The sequence below is a fragment of the Benincasa hispida genome, chromosome 6 (genome assembly GCF_027475165.1).
Source record: "Benincasa hispida cultivar pf3 chromosome 6, pf3_genome.v1.1, whole genome shotgun sequence".
Taxonomy (NCBI): Eukaryota; Viridiplantae; Streptophyta; class Magnoliopsida; order Cucurbitales; family Cucurbitaceae; genus Benincasa; species Benincasa hispida.
The window spans coordinates 28,300,190-28,314,123 of NC_143483.1; positions in this window are offsets into that span (position 1 = coordinate 28,300,190).

Here is a 13,934-nt window from a genome sequence, read left to right on the forward strand (position 1 = left end):
AGATTGGCCATGCTCGCGTTGGTCTCTTGCCGATAGGCCTTTGTGTCCTTTCATAGATGAAAGGAATCTTTTTGCAGCTGTTGAATTTCATGTTGAAATTTAAGGGAATTATAAGACAAAGTTTTAACAATGTCTTTTAAAGACATACCTGAGGAAGAAGACGACGGTTGATTGTAGTTGTCATGCCCTTGCCCTTACCCTCGACCTCCCCATTTCAGATCAGGGTGGTCACACCATCTTGGGTTGTAAATCGGGCCATGCGGGTCGTACTTCCTTTGGTAACCTCTAATTGCATTTACTTGTGCTTGTGGACATGCTTCAGATGCATGTCCCGGTACTCCACAGGCACCACAAGCCTTTACTTGAGCCACTCCTCCTTAGGCCAACTGCGTCACAAGAGAAGTCAAGTTAGAAAGTTGGGCTTTTAATTCTTTAACTTCAAAATTACTACTCAAGTCGGATTCACTGGCCTTGGTGCCAAAGTTCTGATCGTTCTCTACCATGCATGATATCAACGCCTGGGCCTCCCTAGATGTTTTGTCAGCAAGAGCACCTCTGGTCGCCGAGTCGATTGAGTTCCTTTCATTTGTCAGCAAGCCACTATAGAAATATTGAATTAGTAATTGGAAAAAAATTTGGTGATGAGGGAAACTAGCACATAATCGTTTATAGCATTCCCAATACCCAGATAAAGATTCACCCACAAACTATTTAATCCCATAGATGTCCTTCCTTGTGGAATGGGCCCTAGAAGCCATAAATTTTTTTTCAAGAAATTTCTTTTCTAAATCATTCTAAGTAGTGATTGACCCGGGAGCCAAGTAGTACAACCAATCCTTGGCGTCATCCTGCAATAAAAAAGGAAACGCCCTAAGGTTTAGTTGCTCTTCAGTGACTCCATTGGGTCTCATACTTATGCAAACCATATGGAAGTCCTTGATGTGTTTATGTGGGTTCTCCCCCACATGCCCTCTGAAGGTTGGTAGTAAATTGATTAGCCCTGGTTTGAGTTCGAATGGCACCGTGGTAGGTGGAAATCATTGCACAGAGGCTGCTGGTCCATGTCGAGCTCTGCCAGTTCCCTCTCGGTTGTCTCACGGATTGCCTTTCCCATAGTTATGTTGTAAGCTATTCCTTGATGTTCTTCTTCTGGGATCTCTTCTCTACGTCTCCTTCAGATTCTCCTCTCCTCCTGGTCAATATCTGCAAGGAAAATAAAATCTGCACTCCTAGAGGAGTGGGTCATAAACCAAAGGGAACTTAAACACTTATTTATTTATTAAGAGGAATTCAAAAAATTTCTAGGCTAATTTCCAAGTCTCCCCGGCAACGACACCAATTTTGTTCATACTTCGAGACTAGCGTGTCTTGAGCACCCCCGACCTGAGCAAAGATAATTTATTTTCACCGATCCAAGACTTAAACAAAAAATGTAGTAAAGTGATAAGACCAAGGTCGAATCCACAACGTCACCGATTTCATCTTGAATCTGCTTCCATCGAGGGCAGACCTCATGATTCCCGAAGAGAAATCATAGAGGTTTGGCGATGCATAGTCCCTAATGAGCCTATTGCGATCGTTTGCCAACAAAATCAGATTCGCCATGACATTATTATCATTTGGTGCTCCACCTTCAGGCTGCTCTACCATCTCTTCTTTATTGGATTGTGGTTGCTGTTGGCGGTCTCGTAGTTTCCTTCGAAATGTTCTTTCAATCTCCGGGTTGTAGTTTGCCATAAATTGAGAGTTCCGCCAAGAAATCACAAAAATTACCGTTAACAACTATTTTGCCGAACTCACCGGCAACGGTGCCAAAAACTTGATGCATTATTTTATGAATGAAAATATGGATGATATGCGTTGATGGATTGCGTTGTGCACTCAAGTTTCCCCAGCGGAATTTAAGTGTAAATTCCTCTGAGTTTCCTGGTAAGTCCAGGGTCGAACACAGGGACTTATGAAAATAGTTGTGTTGGTAATGTTTATGAAAACCTTGTGGTAACCAAGTAAATAAATAAAGTGTGGGTGTGTTGTTGCATTGATGAAAAAGAAGTAAATAAAGGCAGCGGATTTGAGAAAGATAGTTGCGTTGATAGATGCAATGAGTACGCGATGAACGGGTTGAGAAGATCTTTAGCTAGTGTTACTCGGGAATGCGTCAAACTTTGCGATCATATTACAACCATGCACAGTAAGTCATTTCCCAATGTAAATGCGATGCTCCTAAGTCTAGGACGCATGTGTTGAATGCAAAATATCCATAGAACTTATCCCTAAGTCTCTACTCTTGTCCTATGCGTTGATGCAAAATGCATGAAAGCAAGGTGACTGCATACAATCATATCTTATTGCTAAGATGCATTGGATGCATTAATAACAAATAGTGCTCATTCCTAAGCGTCTATCCCCAGTTTATGCGTTCTAATCTGGTTCTTTCAAACCTAGATTCTGACTTGGCCTTCCCAAGTCTCGATCCTGTCTTTAGACTACCCTCCCGAGTATCTCTAATAGACGAATGAAGCATACATAAAAAAGATAATCACAAAGATGAAGATTCCCTCGTTATGCTAGCTACTACTTCTCAACCCATTCAACTAATTTAGCTACTCATGCATAAATAACAGAGAGTGAACAGATATAGAGAAAGACATTCCATTCTTATAACTGAGTTGAGTACAAAATGACAATGGAAAGTAAAGGTAGAGAGCCTGGTAGCAATTCCCCAAGGCTTTTTGCACTGAATCTCTATTCTGATCTACAAATCTTACCGCTTCTGCAGGCGTCGGCCCTCTCTCTATGTTGGAGCTTTCGGTGCTTTCCCAAGCTTATTGGAATGATCTACCGGCACACCTTCTTCCTCGCGTTCGCCTTAAAATGAAAGAAAACTATGGACAGAGGCGTGAACTTGTAAAGTGATGAAGTAATCGACTGCTTAACCCCTTTTCTGAAGAATGCACTTGGTATTTATAGAGTTTCCATGGTGAAAGGCGGCTTCTCTCTCCCGGTTGTACAGATGGGGCAGCTTTAATTCCTGACTGATGTGCCAGATAATTGTCACCGATAAAGATGAATGTACTTCGTGACCGTTATCGACTGTCAACTTAATTTGGATCCGACTACCGTCAGCTTTCTGTCCCATCGCTCTTAATTGTCCTTTCACCCAGATGCGCCCACCATGTTGTGCTGACCAAGTTGCGGTGATTCTTCTTGGACGAATGTTTGCGAGCACGATCAACGCAAAGTCTTGCGGTGAAGTTGCGCTCGACCAATGTATTCCTATGATCGCAAACTTTGCATTGCATTAACGCATATTCTGCACAAAAAATTAAAGATCAACTGTTCTAATGTGTTGGATGCATGTGGCCGCAATATTATAGAATTTATGCTTAATGGACGCAATTTAACATATTTCATTACCGCAATCCAACATTGTTTAAGAACTTAGTACTATGATAACGTGCATTTATGCCCGTTATCAATCACCAGCAGGCTACCTTGGTAGTCTTTTGAGAATCCAGGAGTTATGGACTCTGTAGGATTTGGTAGGGAGGATTTTATAGATCGTATAGGTGATTGAGTAAGTGGGAGATGGTTTTAGTCTATCATATAGACAGTGTACTCGATCGTTAAGAAGATAAGTGACCATCGTATAGAAAACTCTTACACAATCGTGTATACTCTCAAGCTAGTGTATAGCTAATGCTATTGTTCGCATGATTCACAATCACTTAATGAATGCCTTGTGTAAAAATGACAACGATTTTCATTTTAACCATCAGTTACCATAACTGATCACAATTTTCCACTAAGTTGGTTATAGGGGGAAAAACTGTAACCAATTATCCAATAATTGATTTAATTACAAATATAATTAGTATATTCATAACATATAGTTTTAATATTACATCTCATGCAATATATAAACCATAGTTCTTTTTCTCCCTTTTAGCATTTAATAATTCCTCCAATTAATGTATCTAATACATTAAGTCAATTATATCTCATATAATTGATACAATTTAATTATATCATATATAATAAAATTTCCTCTTGTTAATTTGAACATTTCAAACTAACCTATAAACTGATTCTCAACATGAGTCTATTGAGCTACCAAGGGGACTTTATGGACCTATAGCTTGAAGCTCCAATATGAATAACTGATTAAATTCTTCACAATATCCACCATTCACTAATTGTTGGACATTCCACTAAAGACCGACAACTGCACTCTTTGCACTATAGATATTTCTCTTTCCATTGGATATAACTAATCAACAGTACGATGACCCTTTACAAATCGCTCGTAAGTACAGCCAAGCCAATTTACTGTTTTGCCCCTGTAATTACATCTAACTCCTTAAGTACCACCGATTCCTCTAATGAACAATACATCATAGTCCTACTATGAGTAAATCCTTCTCGGGCCAAGAGAAGGTGTGGTGCCACATTGTTCAAGTCTCGGAATCAGCCCTTAAGGGAGCAATTTATCTATTTACCCCTAAATCGGGGAAGAAGTGAATTTCGTCTCGTGTAGTTGAGTTCCCAGCTCCCCAATAAGACAAATCCTCAAAGTGGTAGGTTTGAGTCGGCGATTTAGCCACTCACACCTATACAAATCAAAGGACCGCCCTCATAGGCAAAAGTTCCCAACTCACTTAGGATTAAAGTCATGTTATCTATGGTCATCCTAGTGAAATGAAAGTCTCTATCATGAACGATGTTATATAACGAGACTAAATATTGCATGGTCCGATCTTATACAAACTCTTTTTCATAGAGCATCCCCGCTCGCATGTCTAATACATGAATGGTCAGGATCAAACCACTTGTAGTACTTCACAACACTTGTAACATCTACAAAGCGGGCCATACTTGTAGTGTCAACAGGATAAGGTTTCCCTCATTTATCCATCTACTACAGACCATTTAGGTTATCACTTAAAGCACGATCCATTTATATGTCGTCACATACATGCTTAAGTTACAACGATAAGCAGGGATCTTAGTTTATTGGTTTGTGGTTAATGCAACAAAATATGTCATATATCAAAGACTGTAGTGAAGAAAATATCTCATATTATTACATCACATAACGTTTGTTCATACACATGTTTACAAACTACTGGACCCTACGAGAGTTAGGGCATCAACCCCAACAGTACGGACTAAATTCGCTCAAAATTGGCTCTCCTCTTTTCTCTCTCTTTCTAGTGGCGCAACACTACTATTTATAATATGCTCGCAGCGTTGCAACGCTGGCATCTTGCCAACCGTGCGTAGAAGTCGTAGCGTTGCAACGCTACAATGAGCGTTGCAACGTTGCCCTGTTACAAATTGCTCTTAGGTTTGCAGTGTCAAGAAGTAGCATTGCAACGCTCAGCCAATGCTGGATCCTCCGAATTGCTCTCCAAACTTGCCTCTTGGGTCCTTGATTTCTTCCTAATTCCATAGTCAAACCGTAATGAATCAAAATTGGATTTTTCCACCTTTTTTTGCTCATTTTCGCACAACTGCTCCTGATGCTTGGCTTCCTGAAATCACTCAATAAACCATATCAAACCAAACAAAAACTAGCAATAGTAGCTCTAAATTTAAAGGTAATAAAAGCACTTTTTAGATGCTTTTCAAGTGTCGTGTCTGAGTTGTACGGACGGTTGTCTGAACATTCCCCACAGGGACTCCATGATCTCGCGTACACTGACCATGGGCTCATGCTTCTTGGCCAAAACTTCATTAAGGCTGGCCAAGATGTATGCTCAGGCCTTCTCGTTCGCCCTTGTCCATTGCTCATATGCTTCTCGAACATTTCAACGAGCAGTAGAAGTTGGAATGGGAGGACACTCCTTCGTTGGGATGAATCGGAGATCATCGATGATCAAAATCATGTTTATTATATTTTTCCAACTAGCGTAATTCTTGCCAGTTAGTTTGTCAGCGATAAGTAAGCTAAGAGTTGCAGTAGCCATAATATAATTGCTGAAATAGAACAAACTTAATTAAGTCTATTTGCATTAAACCAGTTTTATAAAACCAACCATATTTTAGCAAAATAGTCTAGTGTACCCTAAGTTACATCTATTTTGCAATGATGCTTTAGTGAGGTTGGACAAAAGTCATTGTAGGGTGATCAAGTGTTCCTTCACTGAAATGAGACATTCTCAACCATTAGATAGAAAAAATTCCTTGTAACTAAATCTAATAGTCATCATTGTTTGGTCCAGAATTTGTTAACATCTTTAACAATTCTGTGTAAGTGTAACTCCTCATTTTAGGTCCTAGATTCCTGCTCTAATGAGCCAATCTTAGGGAAAAGTCGATTAGGACAAGAGAATAAAGCAACCCTATCCATTTCTGGAGATAAAATAAAGAGTTATGCTTGCTTTTTTAGGGGGAAACCAACGATGCCACGAGACGATGCATAAAACTTTATCCAACCTAATGAGAGAGACCAAAGGATATGTTGTCACACGTCCCGTTCCCACTTACTATGAATATTCTCTCTATTCACCTTGGTATTGACCTACAAAAATTTCACCATATGAGGACACCCATGGTGCCTCGAGGCCGAGGATAAATCTCACGATATGAACTTTTAGGGAGAAACGTATAGAGGTTAAAGTGAAGTATCATATACTCCATTTTCCTCCCATTGAATATTGTACCTAGGGTTCATTAACTTAGAAAATCCAGGTACTAATTTTAACTAAGTGATTTGTTTAATTTGTTAAAAAAACAACATTTTCTTTTGATGATTAAACAACTTTGATTCAAGTCTTATTAAACTTTTTAACAGACTTTCATCAAATTTGCATGCATGTAACAAATCTATCTAATTCACCTTTCCATGTACGTTCCCAGGTAGGGGTGCGACGTTTCCATCGACTTAAGTACCCCATCCTAGCCAGAACCAGCCTTAGACAAAAGGTCCCTCATAGATACATTTGTTACATATTTAATCTTTTATTAGGAGTCAATTTAATCCTATTAAACCGATTTACAAGATTGAATATAGATTTCTAATCTTATTAGAAATGAGATCTTAGGTCTATCTCGATCAAATTTTAAAACACTTTTAAAAAATGATTAAAGCCTAAGATTTGCATGCAACTCTTTATTATTGATTTTAATTCTAATTTCATTTATTATAACACTTATAAGAAATGAAACAATTAAAACTAACTAACATTGCAAGCTAGATATACATAAGTTATTTATAACAATTATAAATTAACCTAAGGTAGTGTCATGCTTTATGAAATGTTCATTCATTACTAATATATAACTTTTATATAAACAAGAAATGAATTAAACTATAGCATACATTCCGTACAAAAATTCTACCTTATATTATAACATTTATAATATAAATGATGCATGGATATGCTATAATGCATGCATACATATACTATAACTCTTATATTATATGATGCATGAGCATGCTTTATGTAATTTAATCATGCATACTAATATATTATAACACTTATTATATAAAATGATGCATGAAAATAAATGCATAACCTATGGTGGATTTTAAAACTATATGACATACATTATGACATATATAATAAACATAAATCACATGCATATTTAATTCAAGTTGATGGACTGGGATAAATAATCTCAAAACTGGAAATAAAAGGCTAAATTATTACAAAAGTTGAGTCCTCCAGTTCGGAACAAGTGAATCGAGTCTTGAACCGCTCGGCTCGAACCGCTCCACCAAGAACCCTTACACCCCCAAATTTAGATGTATGCTCTAAATGCTCCACCTCAAGTCCTCTACTAAGGCAATTCAACTCAAGTCCTCTCCTTACTTTGCGTCGATTGGCTACTCTGAATGCTCCACCTCTACATAATTTCTCAAGATTACTAATTCCTTCTATCCTTTGGACATTTCTTCAGCATGCTCTACTTTATTCTTACCTTAGACAAATCTCTGCTTAAAGTTCTCTTCTTGTTTTGAAAAGAATGTTTTTCCTGTTCTTGTGAAAATAACGAAATGCTCCTTTTATGCGGTGGCCTAGTTTGTGTCTTACTATAGAGAGCGTTGATCATGGTTACACCCTTCGTTTTGGCTTGCTCCCACGAGTGTCATGCGAGCATCCAACTTCGGTTGTGTACCAAGCACAACTTCAACTCTTGACCCTTAGCCAAGTTTTCACTTTAGCTGGTCAGTGGAGTTGTCTTTTTTTTTTTTTTTTTTTTTTTTTGGTATTGCTCCCACGGAAAAAGATATAGTCTGATGCCTTCTAAAGTCACACCAGGAATTGAGAATGTATTGCATATCTCTACAAAACTAGTCAGATGTGCATGCGGGTCCTCTCCTTGCAAACCTCCAAAGTGACCCGCATTCTAAATCATTTGGAGCATGACAGGCTTAATTTTGAATCTGGCGTTTTCCACTACTGTAGGCCTTGCGATACCCGGCGAGAAATCATATAAATTAGGCACTGCATAGTTTCTCATAGGAATGTTGCGGTCAGCGGCCAGAAAAACTAGGTCTTGCGGCGGCCGATTCATTCCCTAATTCCCCTCGGGCCTCCCATTGTTGTTTGCCATATTTCTTTTGTGCCTATTACGGTTTTAACGTGCTCTTCTGCAAAAGATTCTCTCGATTTCTGGGTCGACGTTGAATTCTTGATCCGTTCCAGTACTCATGCACCGTCAGCTGCTCTTCGCTTAAGCACACTGTACTCCAGAAATCTGCCCTACAAAATATCACAAAAATATTCAGCACTAAAATTGCCAATCCCCGCCACCGCAAAGATTGATGATGTGTATGATATGCGTTGCTTAATCACGCTTTTCGATAATATATGCGATACTACGCTTTAAAATAATGTATGTGATGCTGCTTAGATGCGCTCGTAGTATGCATTCATGTAGTATGTGTGTGTCACAAGTTTTCTTGCATTGGAACCAAGTATAATTCCACCGTAAGTTTCTCAGAGTGATTTGAGGTCGAACATAGGGATTGCGATGCTAAATGCGATATTGATGTGATACATGCGACCGAAAACAAAATAATAAGGAGTTGTATGTGAAAAGTAAAATGCAGTGACAAACAAATAAATAAACAAATAAATGAATAAATATGAAGTTGTCCAAGTATATGAGTGAATGCGATGGCAAGTCTTGTGAAATGTAGCAGAAAGAGAACGGGTTGGGGGTTGGGGGAAAGAACATCGCAAGTTTGTCAATCCTGTTGAGGACACAACTAAGGTTCCGCTTTCCCTTGGCTTACACCTCTCAGTGATCGGCCGCATTCCTATATCTCTATGGTGAACAGGGATGAATGTTGCGAACGCAAGGTTGTTTCCATCTCTGAAAATACTTCTTGCTTTTGTTAACACATTTTATCAACCTTCTTTCGAGAGGTGGATTAACATCTTCACTTCTACTCTCACAGGTGAAGATGTCGTTGAGCATGCGTTAGCTAAACTTAGCTAACTTCTTCAACATGAATTAATTTACTCGTTTAATCCTTCCCCCTCACCTTGGACGATTAGTTACTAATGAAAATAATAACAGAGGAGAAACACAATATTTACGTGGAAACCCTAGACCAGGGAGAAAAACCACGGTACAGATATTTTCTTTTATTATTATAAAACTAATACACTGAATACATGAGAACAAGGTGAATAAATAGACTTGTAGAGAACCCCAGGGTTAGAGGCAATTATAAAAATACCCCTAGAGTAAAAACCCTATTTTCAACACTCCCCCTCAAGTTGGTGCATAAATGTCGATAAGACCCAACTTGCTGAGACAATAGTCAAAATTTGGTCTAAGCAGCCCCTTGGTGAGAACATCTACCACTTGTTGATTAGACAGAATATAGGGAATGCTCTCGTTATCCAGTCTTTCTTTAATGAAGTGTTGGTCAATCTCTACATGTTTGGTCCTGTCATGCTGAACTGGGTTGTTCGCAATGTTTATTGTAGCTTTATTATCACAGAACAATCTCATTGGAAGCTCCCTGTCTTGGTAAAGATCAGTCAACAACTTATTTAACCAGATTTCTTTGCATATTCCCAAATTCATTGCCCTGTACTCAGCTTCAGCACTACTCCTCGCCACTACTCCCTATTTCTTACTTCGCCAAATGACAAGGTTACCCTAGAAAAATGTACAATATCCAGAAGTTGACTTTCTATCAATAACAAAGCATGCCCATTCAGAATCTGTATAGGCTTCAATCGTTCTTTTCCTAGATTTTTTAAACATTAAGCCCTTACTGTGGGTTCCCTTCAAATATCGAAGGATACGCTCAACTGCATTCATATGTTCCTCATACGGAGCTTGCATAAACTGGCTCACAACGCTTACTGCATATGAAATGTCTGGTCTGGTATAGGATAGGTAGATCAGCTTTCCATCCAACCTCTGGTACCTTTCCTTGCTCATAGAAACCTCGTTGTTTGTAACACCAAGTTTTGCATTATACTCCACAAGTGTGTCAACAGGTTTACAGCCAGTCATGCCGGTCTCTTTGAGTAAATCAAGTGTATATTTTCTTTGCGATACTGAAATACCTTCTCTTGATCGAGCTACCTCCATTCCCAGGAAGTATCTCAGCTTACCAAGGTCTTTAATTTCAAATTCTTTGGCCATTCTCATTTTAAGCCTTAAAATTTCACTCTCATCATCACCGGACAAAACAATATCATCAACATACACTATGAGAACAGCAACCTTCCCGAAAACTGATCGTTTTGTAAATAATGTATGATCTGAGTGCCCTTGGTTGTAACCTTGTGCTTTAACAAATGTAGTAAACCTATCGAACCAAGCCCTTGGGGATTGTTTCAGTCCATATAAGGATTTCTTCAGTCTGCAAACCTTGTGCTTGAATTGACTTTCAAATCCAAGAGGCGGGCTCATATAGACCTCCTCTTCAAGTTCAGCATTAAGGAACACATTTTTAACGTCCAATTGATACAGTGGCCAATCTTTGTTAACAGCAACTGACAACAACACACGAATAGTATTGAGTTTAGCTACGGGAGAGAATGTTTTAGAATAATCAACTCCGTAAGTCTGGGTAAAACATTTAGCAACAAGTCTGGCCTTATACCAATCAATCATCCCATCTGATTTGTATTTTACAGTGAAAACCCATTTTCAACCAACCGTCTTGTGTCCTTCTGGTAAAGGCACTTATTCCCATGTACCATTTTTCTCAAGCGCCCTCATTTCTTCCATAACAGCCGATTTCCATTCAGAGTTCTCCATGGCTTGACGGATATTGCTTGGAATTATTATGGTGTCCAAGCTAGTGGTAAATGCTTTAAACTCGGAAGAAGTTATTATACGTCAAGTAGCTGTGCATAGAGTACTTTGCACATGAGCGAGTACCTTTCCTTAGTGCTATCGGAAGGTCAAGAGAGGCATCATGATTTTCCACTTCTCTCGGTATCTCAGCATGACTGATCACCTGTAACTCTAGATTTTTAGTAATATCTTCCACGCCTTTGTCAACAACAGGACTTTTATCTTCCATTTCTTTGTCAACAACAGGACTTTTTCCTTTATTATTCTCTCTTTCAACTGTTTCTTCATCTGTCACATATTCGGTATGGTCATTTCGACCTCCTTCATCTTTTCCGTCCCTGCACTTGTCAGTCTCCATACATATATCAACTTCATTAGTTTCAGGAATACACGTACCTGAACTAGATGCCGGTTCTGACTCCTGGACCTGAGCCGACGGATTAACAGGTGGTAATTCATCCTTTCGACGATTCTTCTTATAGTAGGTTATCCAAGGAAGCTGGTTGGTAGGGAGAACAGTGTAGGCTCTTTCAGAACTAGTGGAAGGGATCCGAGTGGAATCCCATAAGGGAATAACATAAGTGGACCAGTTAGACTCTTCACTTGGACTCTCCCCCTGAAGATGACTAACGGGAAAGAAAGGTTGGTCTTCAACAAAGGTAATATCCATGGATACAAAATATTTTCTAGAGGATGGATGATAGCATTTATATCCACGTTGATGAAGGGGATACCCAACAAAGGCACATTTTTTAGCACGAGGGTGAAATTTTGTGTGATTTGGGCCATGAGAGTGGACAAAAGCGACACAGCCGAAGACACGGAGGGATACATCGGAAATCAGACGAGTAGTCGAAAAGGACTCTTTGAAAAGGTCGAAGGGATTATGAAAGTCAAGGACACGAGAAGGTATACGGTTGATGAGGTGAGCTGCTGTAAGAATGGCATCGCCCCATAGGTAGGACGGAAGAGTAGCAGACAACATTAAAGACCAGGCGACTTCCACCAGATGACGATTTTTACACTCGGCTACTCCATTTTATTGAGGAGTATAAGCACACGAGCTCTGATGAACAATTCCCTTAGACACAAGAAAGTCATGAACAGAGGTATTAAAGAACTCTCGTCCATTATCACTCCTTAAAATCCCAATTTTGGCATGGAACTAGGTTTCAATCATAGTATAAAATTGTTTAAAGGTAGATGAAACCTCTGACTTATCAGCTAGTAAGAACATCCAAGTAAGACGTGTATGGTCATCTATGAAGGTGACGAACCAACGTTTACCAGTAGAGGTAGTGGTTGGTGATGGTCCCCAGACATCACTATGAATAAGGGAGAAGGGACTAGATGGCGTATATGGTTGAGAATGAAACGAAATACGACTTTGTTGCCAAAATGCATACATCACAAGTTAAAGATGCTATATCAATATTGCGAAACAAATGTGGAAATAAATATTTCATATACTGAAAGTTCGGATGGCCTAAATGATAATGCCATAATATAAAGTCATTTTTAGAAGTAGAAAACTTTAAAGACATAAAACCAGTGGTGTGATCCTCGTTAGAAGAAGTCTCGTCAGAAAGAAACTAGAGCCCCATATCATTCCGGGTAGTGCCAATCGTCATCCCCGACTTCTGATCCTGAATCACAACAGAGTCTGGTGAAAAAATAGCTTTACAGTTCAGATCTCTTGTAATTTTACTGATCGATAAAAGATTATATGATATTTGTGGCACATGAAGAGTATTACGTAAAATAAAACCATCAAGAGGAAAAGTATTCCCTTTTCCTGCAACTGGGGTAAAAGACCCAACTGCAATTCTGATACGTTCATTCCCCGCACTCGGACAGTAAATAATAAATAATTTTGAAGAACTAGTGAGATGATCTGTGGCCCCTGAATCTACGATCCAGGGTTTCTTGCCATTAACGCTAACAAGACCAAGAGCTAAGAACACACCTGATTGAGCAATGGCACTTACTCCGACGGCATTCACATTGGTCTTACTATGGGCTAAAGACTGATGCTGTGAATTTTCAGTAATTGGATCACTTACAGAAGTACGTTCGGAGTTTGATTTTTCATGGGACTGTCGTTTCTTACTGTTCGGGGGCCTGCCATGCAACTTCCAACATTGGTCCTTCGTATGGCACGACTTCTTACAGTGCTCACAGACAGATATGGGCTTTTTGTCACTGTCAGAATTGGACGCCTTTGAGACAAAGGCTGATGCATCAACAGAGGCTATCATCGGACTGTTCATAGCCTGTGATCGGTCTTCTTCCAGACGAAACTCGGAACACACCTCTCGGAGAGACGGAATAGGTCGTTGACCCAATAAACGACTTCAAACACTATCATATTTTGGGTTCAATCCAGCCAGAAACACATAAACCCCATCTGCCTCTTCAAGCTTAAAATACTGTGCCCTATCCTGTGTGCAATTCCAGATAATCTCCCGGCACAAATCCATTTCTTGCCAAAAAACTAACAGCTTATTGAAGTAGGACTAATAGTCATGTTTCCTTGCTTGCATTCATGGACTTTTTTATGTAAAGTGTACAACCGGGATGCGTTTTGTCGTTGTGAGTACAAGTCCCTGGTTGCCTCCTAGATATCTCTTGCAGTTGCTGCATATAGAAGAGAC